General features: G+C 42.1%; 1 pseudogene across 1 annotated transcript in view; it reads right to left on the bottom strand.

The window, feature by feature from the left end:
* Nucleotides 1-20,307, bottom strand: part of LOC308640471 (vomeronasal type-1 receptor 94-like) — a 35,658-nt pseudogene extending 15,351 nt beyond the window's left edge. The window contains exon 1 of the transcript in view: nucleotides 19,393-20,307. The product of the transcript in view is annotated as a vomeronasal type-1 receptor 94-like (transcript). The remainder of the gene's footprint in view (nucleotides 1-19,392) is intronic.
* Nucleotides 20,308-20,556: the final 249 nt, after the last annotated feature.

The following is a 20,556-nucleotide window of genomic DNA, read 5'->3' as shown; positions in this document are numbered from 1 at the left end:
ATAATACTTGAAATCAAAGCCTTAAGGCTAAATTAGTTCTTGTGCATATGGATGTAAAAGACACTAAGGGAATCCCTACTACTCAGGAGGCAGAGACAGGAGGATGTCGAGTTCAAGGCCGGCTAGTAAATTAGTGAGACCCTGTCTCAAAATAATAAATCAAAACTGGGCTAGGGATGTACCTCATTGGTGAAGAGCCCTGGCTTCAATCCCTGGTACAAAAACCAAAAGTGCTAAGGGAATCTGACATGTTAAAGATGTGTGAACATTTTTGGTGCCACGTGAGAATTCAGAGTGTAACTACAGGTCTCGTTTAAACATTGAAATGCAGATCTGTTTTTATTAAAAAAATAACTTTTAGCTGATATAATATCTAGACTTAGGGAGTCTCCTATTAGAATTCAATACAGGTTGACATTGCTTGCTGAACACATGGGGGAATTAACATTTTGATTTTCTCACATTGTATAATTTCTAAGTGTGCAGAGTCTCAAAACTCTTATTTGGTCACAGGAAATCACCTGATGTAGACTCTGGTGACCACATTGAGCTCTAGGCAGTAGACCTGCTGACCCCAGCCCCAAAGCTGTGCCCAGGTGCCCCTCACCCTTCCTCTGACTGCTCCTTCCCCTAACCCTTCCCAGATTCTGCTGAGCTACACTGCTATGTGGGCAACATATTGACATTCCCTACATGAGTGAGAACATACAGTAATTGATTGAAAAGAAAATTCTATAAACCATTAGGGAAAAAAAAGTTTATTTATTTCTGAAATGTGGTAAACAGCAAAATGATATTTTTTAAAAATTTTAGGAGTATACTCATGCACGACTGTGTCCAGCTTCTGTCCAAAGTTCAGATCACATACTGATGTATTAGTTTATCATATGCATCAGACACATATACCTTATTCACTTAAATATTATACAATATGTAAGTATTCTAAAGGTTCTTAACACAGTGATGGTTCTTGGAAACATACTGTTTAAAGCAAAAACAATCATTTTTTTTTAACAAGAGAAAGCAAACTTGCTGGCTCGGATCCCCCCTGGCCCCCGGGGCTTGGTGCCGGCCCTGGTTTCTTGTTGTGCCCGTCAAAGAGGCCAGCTCCCAAGGCCTTGAAAGATTTGTGGTGTCTGTTTTCATATTCAGCCTATAATGGTCATGTGGGAACGTCCTGACCTGCTTGGGTCTGATAAGGCTCCTGGTTGAAGGCTTAGTATGAGTCGACAAGGACCACCTGCCCCCCTCCGTCCTTGCTTCCGCCTACCAGTAACTTTCCATTCTGTCTGAAAGAAATATATAAGTATGAGCTGAGATAATAAAGAGAGACTCTCCCTGGATGAAGAACCTTGGTGTCCTGTGAAATCTTTTAACCCCGACGTCTCCCGCCGGACTCGGTCCATTTCTGCCGGACGCGGCAGTTTGGAGGTTCCGCCGACCGGAAAGAGGAGGTAAGCGGACGGGGGCTCCCTCCACGGAGAGGGGGGACTGGAAGCCTTCCATAAGCAGAAGGGGTCCTTCCATAAAGTAAAGAGACTGGAAGCCTTCCATAAGCAGAAGGGGTCCTTCCATAAAGTAAAGAGACTGGAAGCCTTCCATTAGAAGAAGGGGTCCTTCCATAAGAAAAAGAGACCTTCCATAAGAGAAGGGGGAAAAAGTTGCAACTTAAATAAGGAACCATGGGTAACTCAGCAGCAAAAGTTCGTCTGGCCAACGAACTCAGGGAGCTGCTGAACACACAAGGAACAGGAATAAAAACAAAAACTGTAACAGAATTCGTTGAAGTTATTGCCCAGGCATGTCCTTGGTTTCTGACAGGGGGATTTCTTAATAACAATGATTGGGATCAGGTCAGATGTGATTTACAAAGATTGTTGAGGGATCAAGGTCCGGAAAGTATTCCAATCGCCACTTTCTCTTTATGGAGACTGGTTAAGGATGCTTTTTTAACTGATAAAGTGAAGATTAAGGAGCAGCTTGCTGAATGCGAACAGGCCCTTGATCAGGTCCAGGAAGAGCAAATGGCAGAGTCCTTATCCCTTTCCCATTATTCTTTCACATCTCCTTCTTCATTCTTAGATCCACCCTAGCTGCTCTCAACCCTGCCTTCTCATCTTCCCCCTCCCTAATAGGCCCACAGAAAAGTCTTAACTGACCTTCTCCAAAATATTCACCATGGCTTATTTTAGGATTTTCAACAAAACAATCTCTACAAAAAGGTTCAATGTGGATAAATTTCCTATTTTCATATTACCCTGTTTTATTTGGCTACTGTCTGAAAAAATTAGCACTCCAGGCGCTGGACACTCCCTTACTAGTTTTTCACAAAAATATGTAAACAAGGCCTCTGGCCTTGAGCTGGGCTTCACAGTGCTGAGTACATTTCTAAGATAAGGGAGTTACTAGCTGGGCTCCATGGTAACAGCTGGCAGGAGGAGGAACTGGAAAGGGAGATAGAGGAACTAGAGGGTCGAATGAAGAAGTCAAGATTTAAAGCACCTACAGCCCCGATCCCTGTTGTGCTCCCTCCTTATAACCCCGATTGGGACGAGGACAACCCCAGAAGGTGTGTGGGGGGGGAGAGGTTCAGTGGCAGCCTAAGACGGCTCAAACTTTTCCAGTAATTGAAAACCTGGATGCCGATGGACAGCCAGCCAGAGTGCATTTCCTTTAGCCTTTAAAGATATCAAACAACTTAAGGAGGCAATTATAAATTATGGGCCTCATGCTCCCTTTACATTAACCCTCTTTGAGTCTTTCTCAGCTAATCAGTTGGCTCCTAGTGATTGGCAACAACTCTGTAGGGCTGTCTTATCAGGAGGAGATTTTTTGTTATGGAAAAGTGAATATCATGAGAGATGCCGTGAGTTGGCCCAAATTAATCAGAATGCAGGTCATCCACAGAGGAATGCAGAAATGTTGACGGGGACTGGGCAATATGCCACCATTGACCAACAGATAAATTTTGACCAAGGCGTTTACGCTCAGATTGCCGCAGCTGCCGTGCATGCCTGGAAGGCCTTACCCGTCTCCAAAACAGAGGCTAAAATTTCAAAAATCTCTCAAGGACCTTCCGAGCCATATTCAGACTTTACAGCCCGCCTAATGCAGGCAGCGGGAAAAATATTCCCAAACCTGGAACAGGCCATGCCTTTGATTAAGCAATTGGCTTATGAAAATGCTAATACCTACTGCCAAAATGCCATAAAGTCCTCACGAGCCAAAAGTGTTGATGATATGATTAGAGCATGCAAGGATATAGATGGGCCCCATATCACTGGTCAAGTTCTGGCCGCGGCCCTTAAGACTGGTTTTCAAAAATCTAACAATCAAGGGGTTAACCTGAGGGAATGCTTTAAATGTGGCAAAAGGGGTCACCTACAAAGAGATTGCCCGGAATTTCATAACAATCCTGGCGGAGATAAACCTGGACTTTGTCCCCGCTGCCGTAAAGGCAGACACTGGGGTAGTAAATGCCAGTCCAGATGGGACATTGATGGAAACCCCATATCGTCGGGAAACGGGAACAGGGGCCCACCCCGGGCCCCCGAAAGCCAGAGTGTACGGGGCGGTACAGAGACAGAACAAGCTGCTACCGCAGTAAGGTCTTGGCCAGGCGGGGAAAAATGCAGACAAAATCAAACAAAATGTAATCGGTTAGGAAAACTTGGGGAACTTTTGCCTCCAAAATGAGCAGCGGACTCCATGTTGTTTGCATCACCATGGTAACCATGGGGTGCCTGGCCCGAAGAGCGGCTTCCTGGTCCCACCTTCCACACTTTTGGGGGCTTCCGATTGGTTCTTCCACAGTCACTCAGACAGGACTTCTAGTCCCACCTTCCAGCCACTAACCTGTACTGCTGTGTTTCAGATTTCTACTGGAGCTGCTCAGAGCCTGTATTTTTAAAAAAAAATGCCTACCTGTAAATGCTAACGAAAGATTTCTTTTTCAGACAAAATTTAATTCCACAGCTTTCTATATTACAGTCCTAAATTTAAGCTAGTTCTAAGTTAAATAACCTGACTTTTTCTTTATAGTTGTGTTACTAAATAATGTTCTATTGATGAGAGATATCAAATATGTTTCTTTATATTTTACCTTTAATTTTAGAGGTCATGAGGATGCATTTGCTTGCCACAGGAACAAGCCGGCAAAGTTCCTGTGATGACCAAAAAATCCTTATTTTCATTGCTAACTATAAAAATAAAAATGTATATTCAAGGATCTTATTTCAGTTACATCAAGTGACGTCACATAAAAGAGTGCACTCCTAGTTAAAAATAAATTAAAATGGATCCAAATATTTTAAGACCACGTGGTTACATAAAGTTAATACAATTATAAGTTAAGTTCTTATTCTTAATATATATTTTTTAGATATTTAAATAACCTATATTTGTTAATCTATAAATTAATTAGCACATGCCTAATTGATTAGTTAATATATATTTGCCTAATTGTTTTTCATCAACAGGAAGCCCATAATTTATGTTTTATATTTACATTTATCAAGATACTCTGCCTTTTCAGTTACAGATATTTGAGATAAATGTGTTTACTGTAAATTTGCTTTTAAGTGAAAATACAACCAAGTAATTTCTAATTCTCAAAGTTACTGTTTAAACTCATAAGATGATAAATTATTTCTACAAAATATCTAAGGGTTTTAACCATACTTTCATTGATATTCCTTATCAAAGTATAATAATTTGTTTATAGATTCTAAGGTTTTCAGAAATTGTTCCAAAGTATATATTTTTTTAAGAAAAAGGTGCTTCAACAAAGAAAAAGCACACATGGATCCTAAAAAGAAGAAAGAAATCATCTTTGGGTAAAACAAGGTCTTTATATTCATTTTCCTAAAAAAAAAAAAAAAAAAAAAAAAAAGGGGGTTTTATATTGGTATCTAAACAGATGATGTAAAAAGTTAGAACAATTAAAAAAGAGATTTATATATACTAAACTGACAATAATTAATTTAAGGGTATTTCAGGTTATTTTCCTAATTTAACTATACTAATGTGAGCAAAAATTTTGTCCATATTTTGACATGATAAACACCTATTAAAATGTAAGTTTATTTCTTTAAAGAAAGATCCTTATTGCCTAATAATTCTTACTGTTTAAGATAAAGATTAAGTTTGGTAAATAAATTCACATTGTTGATTAAACATTAAGTATATTGAACTACTAACTTAAACCCCTGTATGACCTTTTGAGAGGAGGCCCCTCACCCACCTCCCTGCGAAAACCTACTCCAGAAGCCTTGAAGGCACTTAGATTGACAGAGACAGCCTTACAAGAGATACAGGTAACGCAGGTGGACTACTCCCAGTCCTTGTTATTCATTGTTCTGTCGTCAAAACTCACCCCGACTGGAGTCTTTTGGCAAACAGGTCCCATCTATTGGGTCCATTTACCCGCTTCTAACTCTCGGGTAATAACTCCCTTTTATGAACTAGTGATAAATCTGATCTGGAAAGCCAAATATTTGGGTGATGCACTGTTTGGAAAAACTTTTGACATTCTCATTCAACCTTATACCCAGGATATGATTTTAAAATTACAACAAGAACATGATCTTTGGTGTCTCTTCCTTTGTAATTTCAAAGGTCAAATTGATAATCACTCTCCCCGACATAAACTTCTAGAAGACCTTAAAAAATGTCCTATTATTTTTCCTAAAATTATTAAAGGGGAACCTATCCCGGGAGCTCAGACTGTTTATACAGACGGAGCAAAAGGGGGGTTTGCTGTTGTTTTTGATGGATCTCAAGTAATTCGACACCCTGTTCCTAAACTGTCTGCCCAAAGATCAGAAGTTGAGGCTCTAATTATAGCCCTTAAACTATACAATTCCATCCCACTTAATGTGTATACTGATAGTCTCTATGTTGCTAATTTAGCCTCAGTTATTGAAACAGCCCCTTATATTGGCAGGCAATCTACTATCATGGAACAATTACAAACGGTTCAGCTCCTTGTTTGGGCTAGACGAGATCCTTTATTCATTGGACATATCCGAGGACACTCAGAGCTCCCTGGGCCTCTGGCGGAGGGTAATGCTAAAGCAGATGCCGCCACTCATAATATGGGCCTAGTATACACCATAACCAAGTATGATGAGGCCTCACAACTCCATGCTAAATTCCATCTAAATGCACAATCTTTACGCTTCCGCACAGGATGCTCGCGTGATCAAGCTTTACAAATTGTTTCCCTATGCCCAGTATGTGCTCCATTTCTTCATTTTCCCAGTTTGGGTGTTAACCCTAGAGGCTTACACCCCAATGATATCTGGCAAACTGATGTTACCCACTTCCCTAGTTTTGGTAAGCTGTCTTTTGTACATGTTTCTATTGATACATACTTTGGCTATATCTTTGTTACATTACACACTGGGGAAAAGGCCAAAGATGTTATTGGACATCTCTTAAAAGCTTTCTCTTGCATGGGCAGTCCACGTTGTCTCAAAACAGACAATGGACCCACATATATAAGCCAAACAGTTCAACGGTTCTGCACCCAATGGGAGATTGAACACAAAACAGGTATTCCTTATAACCCCCAGGGACAAGCAATTGTGGAACGAGCCCATCAACATTTAAAAATTTATCTACAAAAAATAAAGGAGGGGGAAATATATAGATGCTGCCAGGGACCTAAGGCCTATTATTGTGCCTCGTGGGGATGTGAAACCTTTAGTAATGGGTATTGTCTTAAGAATTCACCCAGGAATGACTATGCCCACTTCTGGCAAACAATAGAGGGAGAATCAAATATTACTATTCAGTTTACTTCCAATGGAAAACAACAACCAGATTGGACTCAAGGATATCTCTGGGGGCTGCGTATTTACACCCCCGGACAGTACAATCCTGGCCTGCTTTTTTGGCTCAAATTGACCATAGAACAGCCTACTGGAAGTCTAATAGGACCTAATCAGGTGCTCGGAGACCAAAAGGCCCCATCTGGACCCAAGCAGCCCATAGCCCCAACAGTAAAACCTTCCCCCAGCGGTCAAACAATAACTATGGGCTATCAAACCTTTGATTATACCCCTGAGCCCATACACCCTGGAACTGGAGATCGTCTTCTTAATTTGGTCCGAGGAGCTTTTTTCGCTCTCAATGCCACTAATCCTAACAGGACCCAAGATTGCTGGCTATGCTTGACCTCCAGGCCGCCCTATTATGAAGGGGTAGCAATACTGTCTAAATTATCCTCTAATACCACTGCAGATCCCAAATGTTATTCTCTGCCCAGCTATAAGTTAACTATCACGGAGGTCATGGGACAAGAGGTTTGCTTGGGAAAGGTGCCATCTCTGCAACATCACCCGACTAATAAATCAATCCCAATCTGATTATTTGTGGGGTCCCAAAGGGTCCTAATTTGCTTGCATTACTGGGTTAACTCCCTGTGTTTCCATGGCAGTCCTAAATACAACTACTGATTTCTGTGTGCTGATACAATTATGGCCGAGGATATCTTATCATGGATCAGACTATGTCCTGGGACACCTTGAGGGACATACTCGGCTCCCCAGAGAACCAATAACTATGACTATTGCCCTCCTATTGGGCATAGGCGGAATAGCAACTGGAATAGGAACCGGGACAGCCGCCTATGTCCAGGGAGGTCAATTACTAAATTTACAAATGGCTATGAATGAGGATTTAACAGCCATGGCCAAGTCAATTACCGCCTTGGAAAAGTCCCTCACCTCCCTCTCAGAAGTTGTGTTACAAAATAGGAGGGGACTAGATTTATTGTTCCTAAGGGAAGGAGGACTATGTGTAGCTTTAAAGGAACAGTGTTGCTTTTATTTAGATCATACTGGGGTAGTCCGTGAAACTATGGAAAAGGTCAAGGAAAGATTGGCTAAAAGACAAAAAGAGTTTGAAGCACAACAAGGATGGTTTGAACAATGGTTTAAAAATACCCCATGGTTAACTCCTTTGATATCCACTGTAATGGGACCGCTTTTCGGTCTCCTCCTTATAGCTGCTGTAGGCCCCTGCCTAGTTAAGAGAGTGACACAATTTATTAAAGATCAAATTAACATTCTGACTTCTAAGCCAATACAGGTCCATTATCAACGCCTACAAACCAAGGATGATCTTGCTGAAGTTTGTCTCCGACCAATTCGAAGATGATTTTTCTACAATGATCCCTGCTTCATGCCTTTCTCCTTTTGCCCCTTTTTCTTCTTTATTTTTATTATTCTTCTCCTCTGACTCTATGCCTTGTCGAACCGGAACCAATTAGAGACCCAATAATGACTGGCTGGATCGCTACCATTAATGCCTTGGTAACAACGAGCTGATCTTGTAGTACCCAGAGACGGGCAACTTTCACGCTTGCACTGCAACCTAAGACAGGGGAATGGGGCCTCCCCAGAGACGGGTAAGCACTGTAAGGGCAGTGAACGACCTAAGACAGGGGCTACTTGATTCCCTTTGACGTGCAACAAACAAAAGAGGGGGAACTGCTGGCTCGGATCCCCCCTGGCCCCCGGGGCTTGGTGCCGGCCCTGGTTTCTTGTTGTGCCCGTCAAAGAGGCCAGCTCCCAAGGCCTTGAAAGATTTGTGGTGTCTGTTTTCATATTCAGCCTATAATGGTCATGTGGGAACGTCCTGACCTGCTTGGGTCTGATAAGGCTCCTGGTTGAAGGCTTAGTATGAGTCGACAAGGACCACCTGCCCCCCTCCGTCCTTGCTTCCGCCTACCAGTAACTTTCCATTCTGTCTGAAAGAAATATATAAGTATGAGCTGAGATAATAAAGAGAGACTCTCCCTGGATGAAGAACCTTGGTGTCCTGTGAAATCTTTTAACCCCGACGTCTCCCGCCGGACTCGGTCCATTTCTGCCGGACGCGGCACAAACTATCCTAAGAAATACTGGACAGTCCACAGAGGGGGACATAAATCACAGGGAAAGTAACATGGGTTGGGCATCATGGTGCATATCTGTAATCCTCATAGCTTGGGAGTCTGAGGGAAGAGAATTGCATTTTTGAGGCTAGCCTCAGCAACTTAGGACCTAAGCCTTATAGCAAGAGCCCTCTCTAAATAAAATATTAAAAGATTAAGGATGTGGCTCCGTGGTTAAGTACACTTAGGTTCAAATCTTGGTATGAAAATAATAATGATAACAACAACAATAATAATAATAATAATAATAATAATAATAATAATAATAATATAATAACAGCAGCAACAAAGGGGCATAATTTGTTTTGTCTTTTCCATGTACTTAAGCCTCCCCCCTGCTCCCATCACCTACTGTATGTTAACTAAAGATTAAAAATTGAGTTCTGGGAGGGGGACTGGTCCTGCTTCATGTGAGTTTGGGACTGAGGGGAAATTGGGCAACAAGCTGTACTTTGCATCACAGTTCTAGCTGGGAAACTATGAAGAGCACTAGGGAGAATCATCTTGCACATCAGGGAGAGCACAACCACTACCAGCCAGGTGCTATGCTATGTGAAAAGCCACTGTGAAATGTACAAGCTACAGGAATATGAATGAGAAAAGCCTGTAGAATATTTGGGTAAATGAGTGATGGCTATTCCTGAAACATCTGGTTGATGATCACCCATTGTTCCCATAAATTGTAAAGATTTCAGTAAAGCTCAATGTTCCCAGCTGCGACTACACAATAACAATAGTTTGAAATATGTCTTCAGGTTCAGTATAAGGTAAGTTACTTTTCTAACAGCAACAAGAAACTCCAAAGGAGCTTCATCACAGACACTAAGCTGTCCTTACTGGGAAACCCAAACATACCTGCAGGAGGATCTGTTTCCCTGATGAGGTCAATAATCACATGAATCAAGTTCAATTTGCTTAAAGAGGAAGGAAAGGAGATAGGTTCACATTTGTTATGTAACTGCATTTGCATGCAAATATGAACTTAAAAAATAAATGTGAGCATAGGCACCTGAATAGAATGAGGATAAACTTTTCCAAATATTCTCTGTAACAAAATGCCAATCAGACACAAAGATTCTTAGGGAAATGGGAAGGAGAATTTTAAAATGAATAAAAAAAAGAGCCCAGATGAATGGACCATATATTCTTCCTGCTCAAGTATTGAAAATTATATTCCCAGATCTTTAGGGGGCAAGGAAAAAGAAGCCACTATCAGGGTCACTTGTCTTTTCATGTGAAGGAGACACAGGACCACTACCCTCTCACTCAAAATTGGCTACTGGGCAGAACACACAATGTGGAGAGGCACCATTCATTTTTAATTTGTGAGACGAAATGTAGGACAAGGAAGATTTCATGAGAAATTACAACACATGGTTGTGGTAATATAAGGTCGCCCCTGTTACTTTCAGGTTTATACAAAATCACTTTTTAATTTTTCAATGTTTAGAAAGTCAGATATCAATGAGCAATCCATTTTTTTCAGGAAGATGAGAGAAACAAAGCTGAGCATACTTAATAAAGTGGAGACAGGGAACATGATTACTTCTCTGTTTATTTATATAGGGCTAAATAACATAGAAAACAGGTGATAGCACTGATAGCATATGCCAATGTAATTCTCAGCACCACATGTAAATAAGTAAATAAAATGAAAGTCCATCAACCAACGATAAAAATATTAAAAAATCATGGAGTATTTTCAGGGAATTCTGAAACTAGTATCACCCTAAAGCCAAAAGCAGACAAAGACCCTTTAGGGAAAGGAAGCTTTCAACCAATATCTTTCATGAACACAGATGTAAACATTCTTAAAAAAAAATATTGGCCAACTGCATACGAAAACACATGAAAGATAGAGCACACCAAGATCAAGTGGGGTTCATCCCAGGGATGTAAGGTTGGCTCAACATACAGAAATCAATCAATGTGACTCACCACATCAAAAGACTTAAAGACAATCATCACATGATTATCTCAATAAATGCAGAAAAAGCATTTAACAAAGTACAGCACCCATTCATGTCAGAAAATTTAGAGATAGAAGGAAGATCTCTCATAATGTAAAGACTGCGTATGAAAAACCCAAGCCAATTGTGAATGGAGAAAACTGAAAGCATCTCTTCTTAAGGCAGGAGCAAGGCACGAATGCCCACCTTCACCACGCCTATTTAACACACAGTCCTTGAAATGCTAGTCAGAGCAATTAGGCACGAAAAGGAAATTAAAGGGATACAAGCAGGAAAAGAAGAGCTCAAATGTGATTGTACCAGAAACACTGGATTAACATGGTAGACTGAAAAGCGACCTGCTCTCTCCCAAGCCATCCTGGAATCACACTAAGATGGGTCAAAGACCAACACGTAGGACCTGAAACTGTAGAAGGACATGGGTACATGTAGGTTTTCTGGTAGGACCTCCAAAGCTCAGAAAACAAAAGCAGAGCAAACACTAGATCTTCAACTCCCTGCCCAGGGCACGTGTGATCTCCAAAGGGCTTAAGGGTCTCCTTACAATGACCCTCCTAGGTGCAGCACACAGGCCTCTGGGCAGGCAGCCCTTAGCAGGCAGCCCTCATCCCTGGCATCTCTGCCCTCCTGAGACCCCCTCGGCAGCCCTGCTCCCCTCACACAGCTGCGTCCACCTCTTCCGCTACTAGTGAGGACTCTGACGTTGTGCACACTAAGCAGCATTGTACGAACAGTGCACCTGCAGTTTCTTCTCCAAGGAGAGTCTTCTTTGAAAAGTTGACACCTCTGAGCCTGCCATGGATGGCTTCTTGCTGATTTCTGATAGACCCTCAAAGCATCTTTCTTACCGTCCTTGTGCAAAGTACTCGGCTTCTTTTAAAATAGTGACATCTCATTAGTGACCCTCTCCTCCTTGACAGGACTCTACAAGAGCTTCCTTTCTGACCAAACAGTGGAGGCTTCCATATCTTTCTGATCTGCTTTTTTGTTTGGCTTCCAATCCTCATCATGAATCTGGCATGAAGAAGCCAGCAGTGCTCAGGCCACAGCCTGAATGCTTGTGTTACCTAGAAATGTCCTCTGCCAGTTAATGACCCCAACACCTTTAAACTCAGCCTCCCACACAGTCTTGGGAGCGTGAGCCAAATGTGAACATGTTCTTTTCCAGAATTTCACAGGGGGCCCGTGCCCCAGTCTGGCCGGGCACAATTCAAGAGCCATTTGTCAAAAGAAACAAACTTTATTTTTTAGAACACAGGGCACCACACAGCTCCTCAGGAAAACCCTCAGAGCCCAACTGCTACCACTGGCTTCTCACAAGCCTCTAAACCTCCCCCAGCTCTTGAGGCCGATTAGCTGGGTCATGTGGGTGGAGCCAAAAAATTCCCCCAATGAGTAGCTCCGTGGTCTGAAAGGGTGGGGAAACATCCCAATGAGCATCATCGAAGAGGAGCCAATCAGTTGGCAGCTAGAAGTTTACTGGGGCTGCTGTGAGCCAATCATCAGCTGGCAGCTGGAAGTTTGCAGGCAGCTGGAAGTTTGCTGGGGCCCCTTTGGCTGTGGCTCTCAACAGGCCCGTCCTGATCCCCAGAAGAACTCTCACTCCTATCTGAGGCCTCATGAACACAGTCTTTACTGTCCGCACACCCATCAGTGCCAGTTTGGTTTTGAGCTCACACAATGATCACCTGTGAAGCTCTGCCTGTAGAATTCTAGACTTTCCCTAGCCTGCTCTGCCAAACTCTTCCAAATTTCTTTCATAAACCAATTGCAAGGGCTTTTGAACCACATGATCTGGTAGAGTCACAGAAAGGACCACTTCCTGTATACCACTACTGGGCAGAAACTTTTTGGTTAATTTTTCATGTCTGTGAAAAATACCAGAGAGATCAGCAACTTAAAAGGAGGAAATATTCTTTTATTTTGGTTCACAATTACAGAGGTTGCAGTCTATGGCCACTTGGCTCTGTTGCTTTGGGTCTGTGGTATCGATGTCCATCATGGTGGGGAGCGTGGGGTGGGACACGGTTGCTTTCCTCATGGTATCCAGAAAGCAGAAGGGAGACAGGGAGGGTCCAGGGTCCAGTATTTGCTTCAAGCACAAGCCTTCAATGATCTATGTTCCTCCCAATAGGCCTCACATCCTAAAGGTCTCCTCTCCTCTGCCACAGTCTTGGCTGGGCACAAGATCACGAGCCACTCACAGCTTTGTAGATTCAAACAGCAATTCTTTATTCCTGAACTCACACCAGCCTCTACACACGTTCTGGGGAAATCCAAGTTCTGCCAAACAATTCACGTCCCAAATACTTTCTCCCATGAGAACTCAATGGGAACTCAGGCAGCAGGATACGCCCTATTCCAGCAGCAATAACCTTAAATCTGGAACTGCCTTAAATCCAGATTGTCCTAAACCAGGAACACCCTAAACCCAAATTATCCTAAACCAGGATACTTCCAAAAACCTGCAGGATACACCCTAAACCTGGATTCACCCTCGTCCTTGAGCAGGGTCACTTTTCTCAAACACACATGCAATGTCACAGCAAATTTCCAAGGCAAGTCCATTTAACATGGGGTACGCTGGCAAGGAAATCCCGATGCGTCATTCCTACTTGGCAATGGCCCTCAGCATCTCCCCACTTCTGATTAATTAAACAACAAGCAATGTGACTTAAGGATCGTGCCTGTTAGGTTGTCCAATTCAACATATGGTTCTTACCCATCATGGGAAAACGGACCTCTAGGCGTCAGCCTCCTGTCTTAAATTGATACCACTGCAATCAGATCAACCCGTCACTGACTACCGGTCCAGCATTCAGCCATACTTGTGGATAGGCCTATGCACCAGTGGGGGGGGTGAGGTTCTTGCCTCACCTCTGTTGGCCACCAAATTTTAGACCGTCACTAGTAGAAGGGAGGAGGATACAGAAATTCCACAACACCAAGCCAATTGACGGCTCCTTTGGAAAAATTGCATCACTGGTGACACCATCAGCAAAGATATGCCAGCACTACCACAATTAACATGGGGTGCACTGGCAAGGAAATTGCATCACTGGTGACTCCATCAGCAAAGATATGCCAGCACTACCACAATTCACTGCACCAAACGATAGTTCACAATGCATACAAGTGATATACAGTCCAGGCAAGTTCTGCAAGCAATTCAAAGTGGAGGAGTCTATCAATATGTCCATTTCCTCCCAAAGTAAATTGAGTCCTTGATTGAGCATTACTTGTTGAGTTATATTCATTGATGCATTAGTTTATACAGTTTACTGTGATAGCTATCATAGAAGCTGTAGTTTGGTTTTATCTTAGTCTTCACCGGCACTTGGATGGAGATGGGAATTCTGGCAAAGATGCTAAAGAGACATTATCCTTAACAGAATTATTAAATGTAATGAAAAGGAAAGGTGAAAGTAAACAAACAGATCTGTTAACCACCTTTAAAAACAATCCTTAACAGCTGTTTATCTAATTTAAATAGTAAGCAAACAGATGTGTTAACCACCTTTAAAAACAATCCTTAACAGCTGTTTACCTAAATTAAATTAAACCATTTAAATCACTTGAATAAAAAAAAAATTGGATCCATTTTTTTATGAGTGCTCCCATATATGAAATATGGACCTACACACATACAGACACACAACACAAAACAGAAGTGTGCACATAACATACAACACATAGGACAATAAAGGCCTCATAGCTTTACCTAGGTGAAATCTCCATTGCAATGTTTAAAAACTCCACAGTCAAAAAATAAAACTGATCAGAAAAACATTAACCTAGGTTTATATGAGCTCAAAAATAAAATAGAACTTTATGATGTGGAAAAAATGCAATAATAAAATAGATATTGAAAATAGCACCCTGGTTAATCACTGTTGCAGATGTAAGAATAGCCAAGCTGGAGCTCTGGATATCAGCTGTTATGGATTTGAGTCAAATCATCTTCTTTTTCTGTAGAAATTGCTTTAGTTAATCTCTCTGGAATCCAAATCGGCTGCTGTTCTCCCTGTGGCAAAACACAAATGGAGCCCTGACTCCAGACAATCACTGGGTCAGGACCTTTCCATTGTCCTGTTAGAATATCTTTCCAAAGTACCTTAGGCTTATGTACATTTTTTGGATACATATGTCTTTCCGCAGCACTAAGTCCTGATGAATCCAAATTTAGAAAGTTTAGAGTAAAAAGGGTTATTTTAAGTTTATCTTTGGGGGATATATACCCCTTTCCAATTCCCTCTTTTTGCTTTAATAGGTACGTTTTAATAGTTTGATGAGCTCTTTCAACTATGCCTTGTCCCTGTGGATTGTATGGAATTCCTGTTATGTGAGTAATACCAAATGATGTGCAAAATTGTTTAAAAGAGGTAGAAGTATAACCAGGACCATTATCTGTTTTTAACTGTTTAGGAACACCCACAGTGGCACAATTTTGTAAGCAATGAGCTATAACATCTTTAGTTTTTTGCTCTGGCATGAAGGGAGCCCATCAAAAATCCGGAAGAAGTATCAACTGTAACATGTAAATACTTTAATTTTCCAAATCTGGCAAGTGTGTGACGTCCATCTGCCAAATATGGTTAGGTATCAGTCCTCTAGGATTGGCTCCAAGATTAACTTGTGGTAAAAAGGTCACACAATTTTGACACTGTTTTAGTATATGTCTGGCTTGTTCCTTAGTTATTTTAAAACACTTTTGTAAAGTATTAGCATTAACATGAAACCTTTTATGAAAATTTGTAGCTTCTTCTAGTGTAGAGAAAATATGTATGTCATGTGTCGTTTTATCTGCTAAATCATTGCCCAAGCTAAGGGCTCCAGGCAATCCTGTATGTGCCCTAATATGTCCTATAAAGAATGGATCTTTTCTGTCCCAGATTAGACTTTGTATATTGGAAAACAAAGAGAAAACGGTAGAGGAAGGGGAAATCCTACCAGCATCTTCAAGGGATATAATAGCATTAACTATATATTGACTATCAGAAAATAAATTAAATACAGAATCTTTGAACATCACAAAAGCTTGTAAAACTGCATTAAGCTCTACCTTTTGAGCTGATTGTTTGGGTACTAAAAATGTAAAAGTTTGATCAGGGGTAACTACTGCTGCTGTACCATTATTAGACCCATCAGTGAATATATTTGGAACATTCATGATAGGTGTTTTTCTTGTCATTTTAGGAAAAACTACAGGATGCTTAGACCAAAAAGACAACAAAGGATTAGATGGTAAATGATTATCAAATGAAACATTAGATTTACACATGATTATTGCCCAAGTATTTAACTCATTAGCTAACTCATCAATTTGAATAATTTTTATTTCACCTACATAATCGGGATCGATTACCCCAGGACTTATCATAAGTCCTTTTAATGTAGATTAACTATGTCCCAATAATAAGCCTATTGTTCCTTGGGGAAGAGGTCCTTTTACTCCTGTAGGAATTATTTGAACTCCCATCTCTGGAGTTAGTACTGCTCTGGCAGAGGCGCAGATGTCCAACCCTGCACTCCCTTGGGTTTGTCTGATGAAGGATTTAGTGGACCATGTGTCTTGGGCACCACCCTGATGGTATTGCTGGGTTCCTCCACTGCCCCGTATATTTGTGGTTGTGGGCCCTGGAGCATTGGGCCCCCCAGTCCGTTTTTTGGCAATGGAGCCTGATGTCTTTCTCCATGATATCATGGGTAAATACCTGGTCCTTGTCCATTCTTTGATAAGGGAGTACCCTCTATGGTGGTTTGAGAACGGCATTCATTAGCCCAATGTCTCCCTCTATGGCATCATGGGCAAATACCCAGTATTCTATTCCTTTGATACCTAGCTTTGTTAAACCCTCCTCCTATGGGGCAACTCCTTTTAAAATGTCCTGTTTGTTCACAATTATAGCATGTTTTTGGCCTGGCATCTAAAGCCTGTTGTACTGCAGCTGCTAAGACTTGCCCTTGTTCATTAATATCTCTACATAATTTAATATATGTGTTTAAATCTTCATGTCTCCATGGTCTAATAACCTCTCTGCAGCAACTATTTGCTTGGTCATAAGCCAGTTGTTTTATTAATGGCATTGTTGTTCTGAATCCCCCCAAATTTTGGCAGCTGTTTGAATAAGCCTATCTACAAAGTCAGCGTAAGGTTCATTAGCTCTCTGTATTACCTTAGATAGCTGACCGTATAAATCTCCATGTCCTTGTAAAGTCTTCCATGCCCTAACTCCATCTGCAGCAATTTTTGCATATATAGCAGGATCATATTCAATTTGTTGCCGTTGACCCTCATAAGGTCCTTTTCCTAACAACATATCTAGATTTCTTTGAGGGTAACCGGCTGCTGCATTTCGCCTAGCTGTCTCCATGCAAAATTCCTCATTGGCAACCTTCCATAACAAATATTGTCCTCCATTGAGCACAGATTTACACATGCTAGCCCAATCTGCTGGCGTCATGTCCAAGTTAGTAATGGACTCGACCATGCTTACCGTGAAGGGAGCTTGGGGACCATGGGTTGTTACAACCTCCTTTAACTGCTTCATTGTTTTAAAATCTAAAGCATGGTGAATTCATTGCCCTCCTAGTTGTTCAAGTACAGGGCATGCTAGTCTTTGAGGTCCTGTCTCAGGATCCCACTTATCAACTACGGGGTTTGAGGGCCACTCAGCTGTCTCCATCGGTGGGGCTGTTGGTTGAATTACACCCTCTGGTAATAAAACAGAGTTAGTAACAGCCTCCTGTTGTGGCCTTTTTCCTAATAACCCCTTTTCCTTTAAATTTTCTTCCTCTGTCTGACTAGCTCGAGAGACCTTCTCTTTTGCTGATCTAAAATGTCTTTCTCCATGGTCTGAACCTCCAACAATTTACTTAACACCTTTTCGGTTTGTTTTTTACTAATTTCTAATCTACTATAAAGATAATGCAACCCAATAAGATAACACAAAACAAAACCGAAACTGAATGAAACAAAAACTGAATAAAAAATCGTTGTATCAAATTTCTCTTCCTCAGGGCGGACAAACTTCAAACCTTGAGCCAACCATTTTTCCCAGTTTGCCTGAGAAATTTCTAGGGATAGGCAGCTTGAAACAAAAACGAAATAAATCAAAACAAGAACACATTTTTTTTTGAAATGGTCACCCATTCTCTCGCCTTCCCTCAGGGGCGAGCAATTTCACTTACCTCCAAGTTTCAGACATTCCACGTACAGACCACCAAATGCCACAGTCTTGGCTGGGCACAAGGTCACGAGCCACTCACAGCTTTGTAGATTTAAACAGCAATTCTTTATTCCTGAACTCACACCAGCCTCTACACACGTTCTGGGGAAATCCAAGTTCTGCCAAACAATTCACGTCCCAAATACTTTCTCCATTCCATGAGATCTCAATGGGAACTCAGGCAGCAGGATACGCCCTATTCCCAGCAGCAATAACCTTAAACCTGGAACTGCCTTAAATCCAGATTGTCCTAAACCGGGAACGCCCTAAACCCAAATTATCCTAAACCAGGATACTTCCGAAAACCTGCAGGATACACCCTAAACCTGGATCCACCCTCGTCCTTGAGCAGGGTCAACTTTCTCAAACACACATGCAATGTCACAGCAAATTTCCAAGGCAAGTCCATTTAACATGGGGTACGATGGCAAGGAAATTTCGATGCGTCATTCCTACTTGGCAATGGTCCTCAGCACTCCTCCCCACAGTGCCACAGGCTGGACATGAGTCCTTCAACACCTGGGCATGGGGCATTCCAGACCCAAGTATCACACTGTGCTAAACCAGGCTGTGCCCAGTTGAGATCCAACTCACCGTTTTCCCTTGAAGACCCATTCAGAAATGCAAATGTTTGTGTGACAGGTGACAGTATGTGGTTCCATTACTCATGATGTCTATGTCATCTATATGTATTGAGATAAATCAGCAAAATGCAAACAGCACATTCCATATCAGAATTTTACCAAAACACAATGTCCAGAAAGGGCATTGGGGAGGGGCATGACTGTCATCCAGCAGTTTGGGAGGCTGAGGCAGGAGGATTGCAAGTTTGAGGCCAGCCTCAGCAACCTAGTGAGGCCCTAAGGAACTCACTGAGACCGTGTCTCTAAATAAAATATAGAATAAGGCTACAGATGAGGCTCAGTGGTTGAGTGCCTCTGAGTTCAATCTCCAGTATCCCTCCCCAAAAAGAGCATGTACATATATATATATATATATATATATATATATATATGTGTGTGTGTGTGTGTGGGTATATATTTATGTATGTGAGTGTGTGTGTGTGTGTGTTTGTGATCTGCTATTTACATATAGATATATACACATACACATCACATATGTTCTATATGGTGTATATATACACATAATATGTGCATATACATACATGTTCTGATGAACTGTTCTGCAGCCAGTGGCATTAGCTGATCTTACCAGAATGTATTCCTGCCTGAATAATTAAGCATTTAAATACCTCCCCATAGGGACTTGAAAAAATTAATTATGCATTTTTCAGTGCAGATGAACACCAAAGGACTGTTTGTGGCATAGGTATCAGCCACAAAGATCTGGGTGCAATAAAGAATTTGGTCATTGTTCCATATAATTCTCGAAGAGGAGATGATGTAGTCCAACACAGACATGAGCATGAAGAGTCCCATGAGCAGCAGGATGGTCCTGGTGGCCCTCAGTTCTGGGGAGGCTCTTGGTGACAGGCTGGTGCTGTGGAGGTGCTGGCACTGCCTCTTATGCCTGCACAGGAGGGCCACCATGTACCCACTGGAGAGGGCCATGAGCCCCATGAGGAAGACTTCCCGGAAGATAAACAGGGTGGACACCATCTGCCGGATCCAGTAACTGATGGGCCAAATGGAATAGGATTTGGTGGCATACATCAGATACCCTGAGGTCCAATTGGGGGTGGCGACGTTGGAGACTAAGTGGTGGCTGCTAATGGACATGTACAAGACACACAGGAAAAGGAGGGGTCTCAGGCTGTCCTGTGGGGACCTGGGTTTGAACTTTGCCAAGGGGGAGCCCCTGGGGCATAGGGTGATGGCCTGCAAGACACTCAGCATGCAGGATGTGCAAATGGAGAAGCCCCTCATCAGCCTGTGCAGGTAGATGACGGCTTCACAGGTGATGTCGTCCCAGAATCTCCAGAGAGACATAAATACATCTGTAGCTATGAAGCCCATGACGGTCAGCAACAGCAGGTGGGTCAGGGCCAGGAGAGCAATGGGCAGGTCCGTGGGCTTGGGCCTGTGTCCAAGGTGGAACAAGAAAACATGGAAGAGGAGGAGGATGGTGTTGGCCAAGATCCCATGCCAATTTCAGACAGAAAGGCATTACTCAGGGCAGGAATTCTGTAGAGGCCGCCTTTGCTCATCTTATGGGGGGGGGGAAGGAGTTTGTCAGGGTCTGGGGAGAAATGGAAGGGTGATTCCTCATGAAAAGGACAGCGACCTTCGTCAGTCAGAACAAGAGCGCTCGCCTCAAGGAAAGGTGGATTTTTATCTGCACAACTGTGTAGTTCATGCTCTACAAGTTCTGGTGGATTTGCATGAGGAGAATTGCAGACCAGTGGAAAGGAGGCCCCTTGATCAGAGTCTATATAGATCAGACTTGCATAGGTTAG

The sequence above is a fragment of the Spermophilus citellus genome (assembly GCF_964194105.1).
Source record: "Spermophilus citellus genome assembly, contig: SCAFFOLD_383, whole genome shotgun sequence".
In the NCBI taxonomy this organism is placed as follows: Eukaryota; Metazoa; Chordata; class Mammalia; order Rodentia; family Sciuridae; genus Spermophilus; species Spermophilus citellus.
Note: the sequence above shows the minus strand (reverse complement) of the source record. Positions and strands in the feature narration are given on the sequence as shown.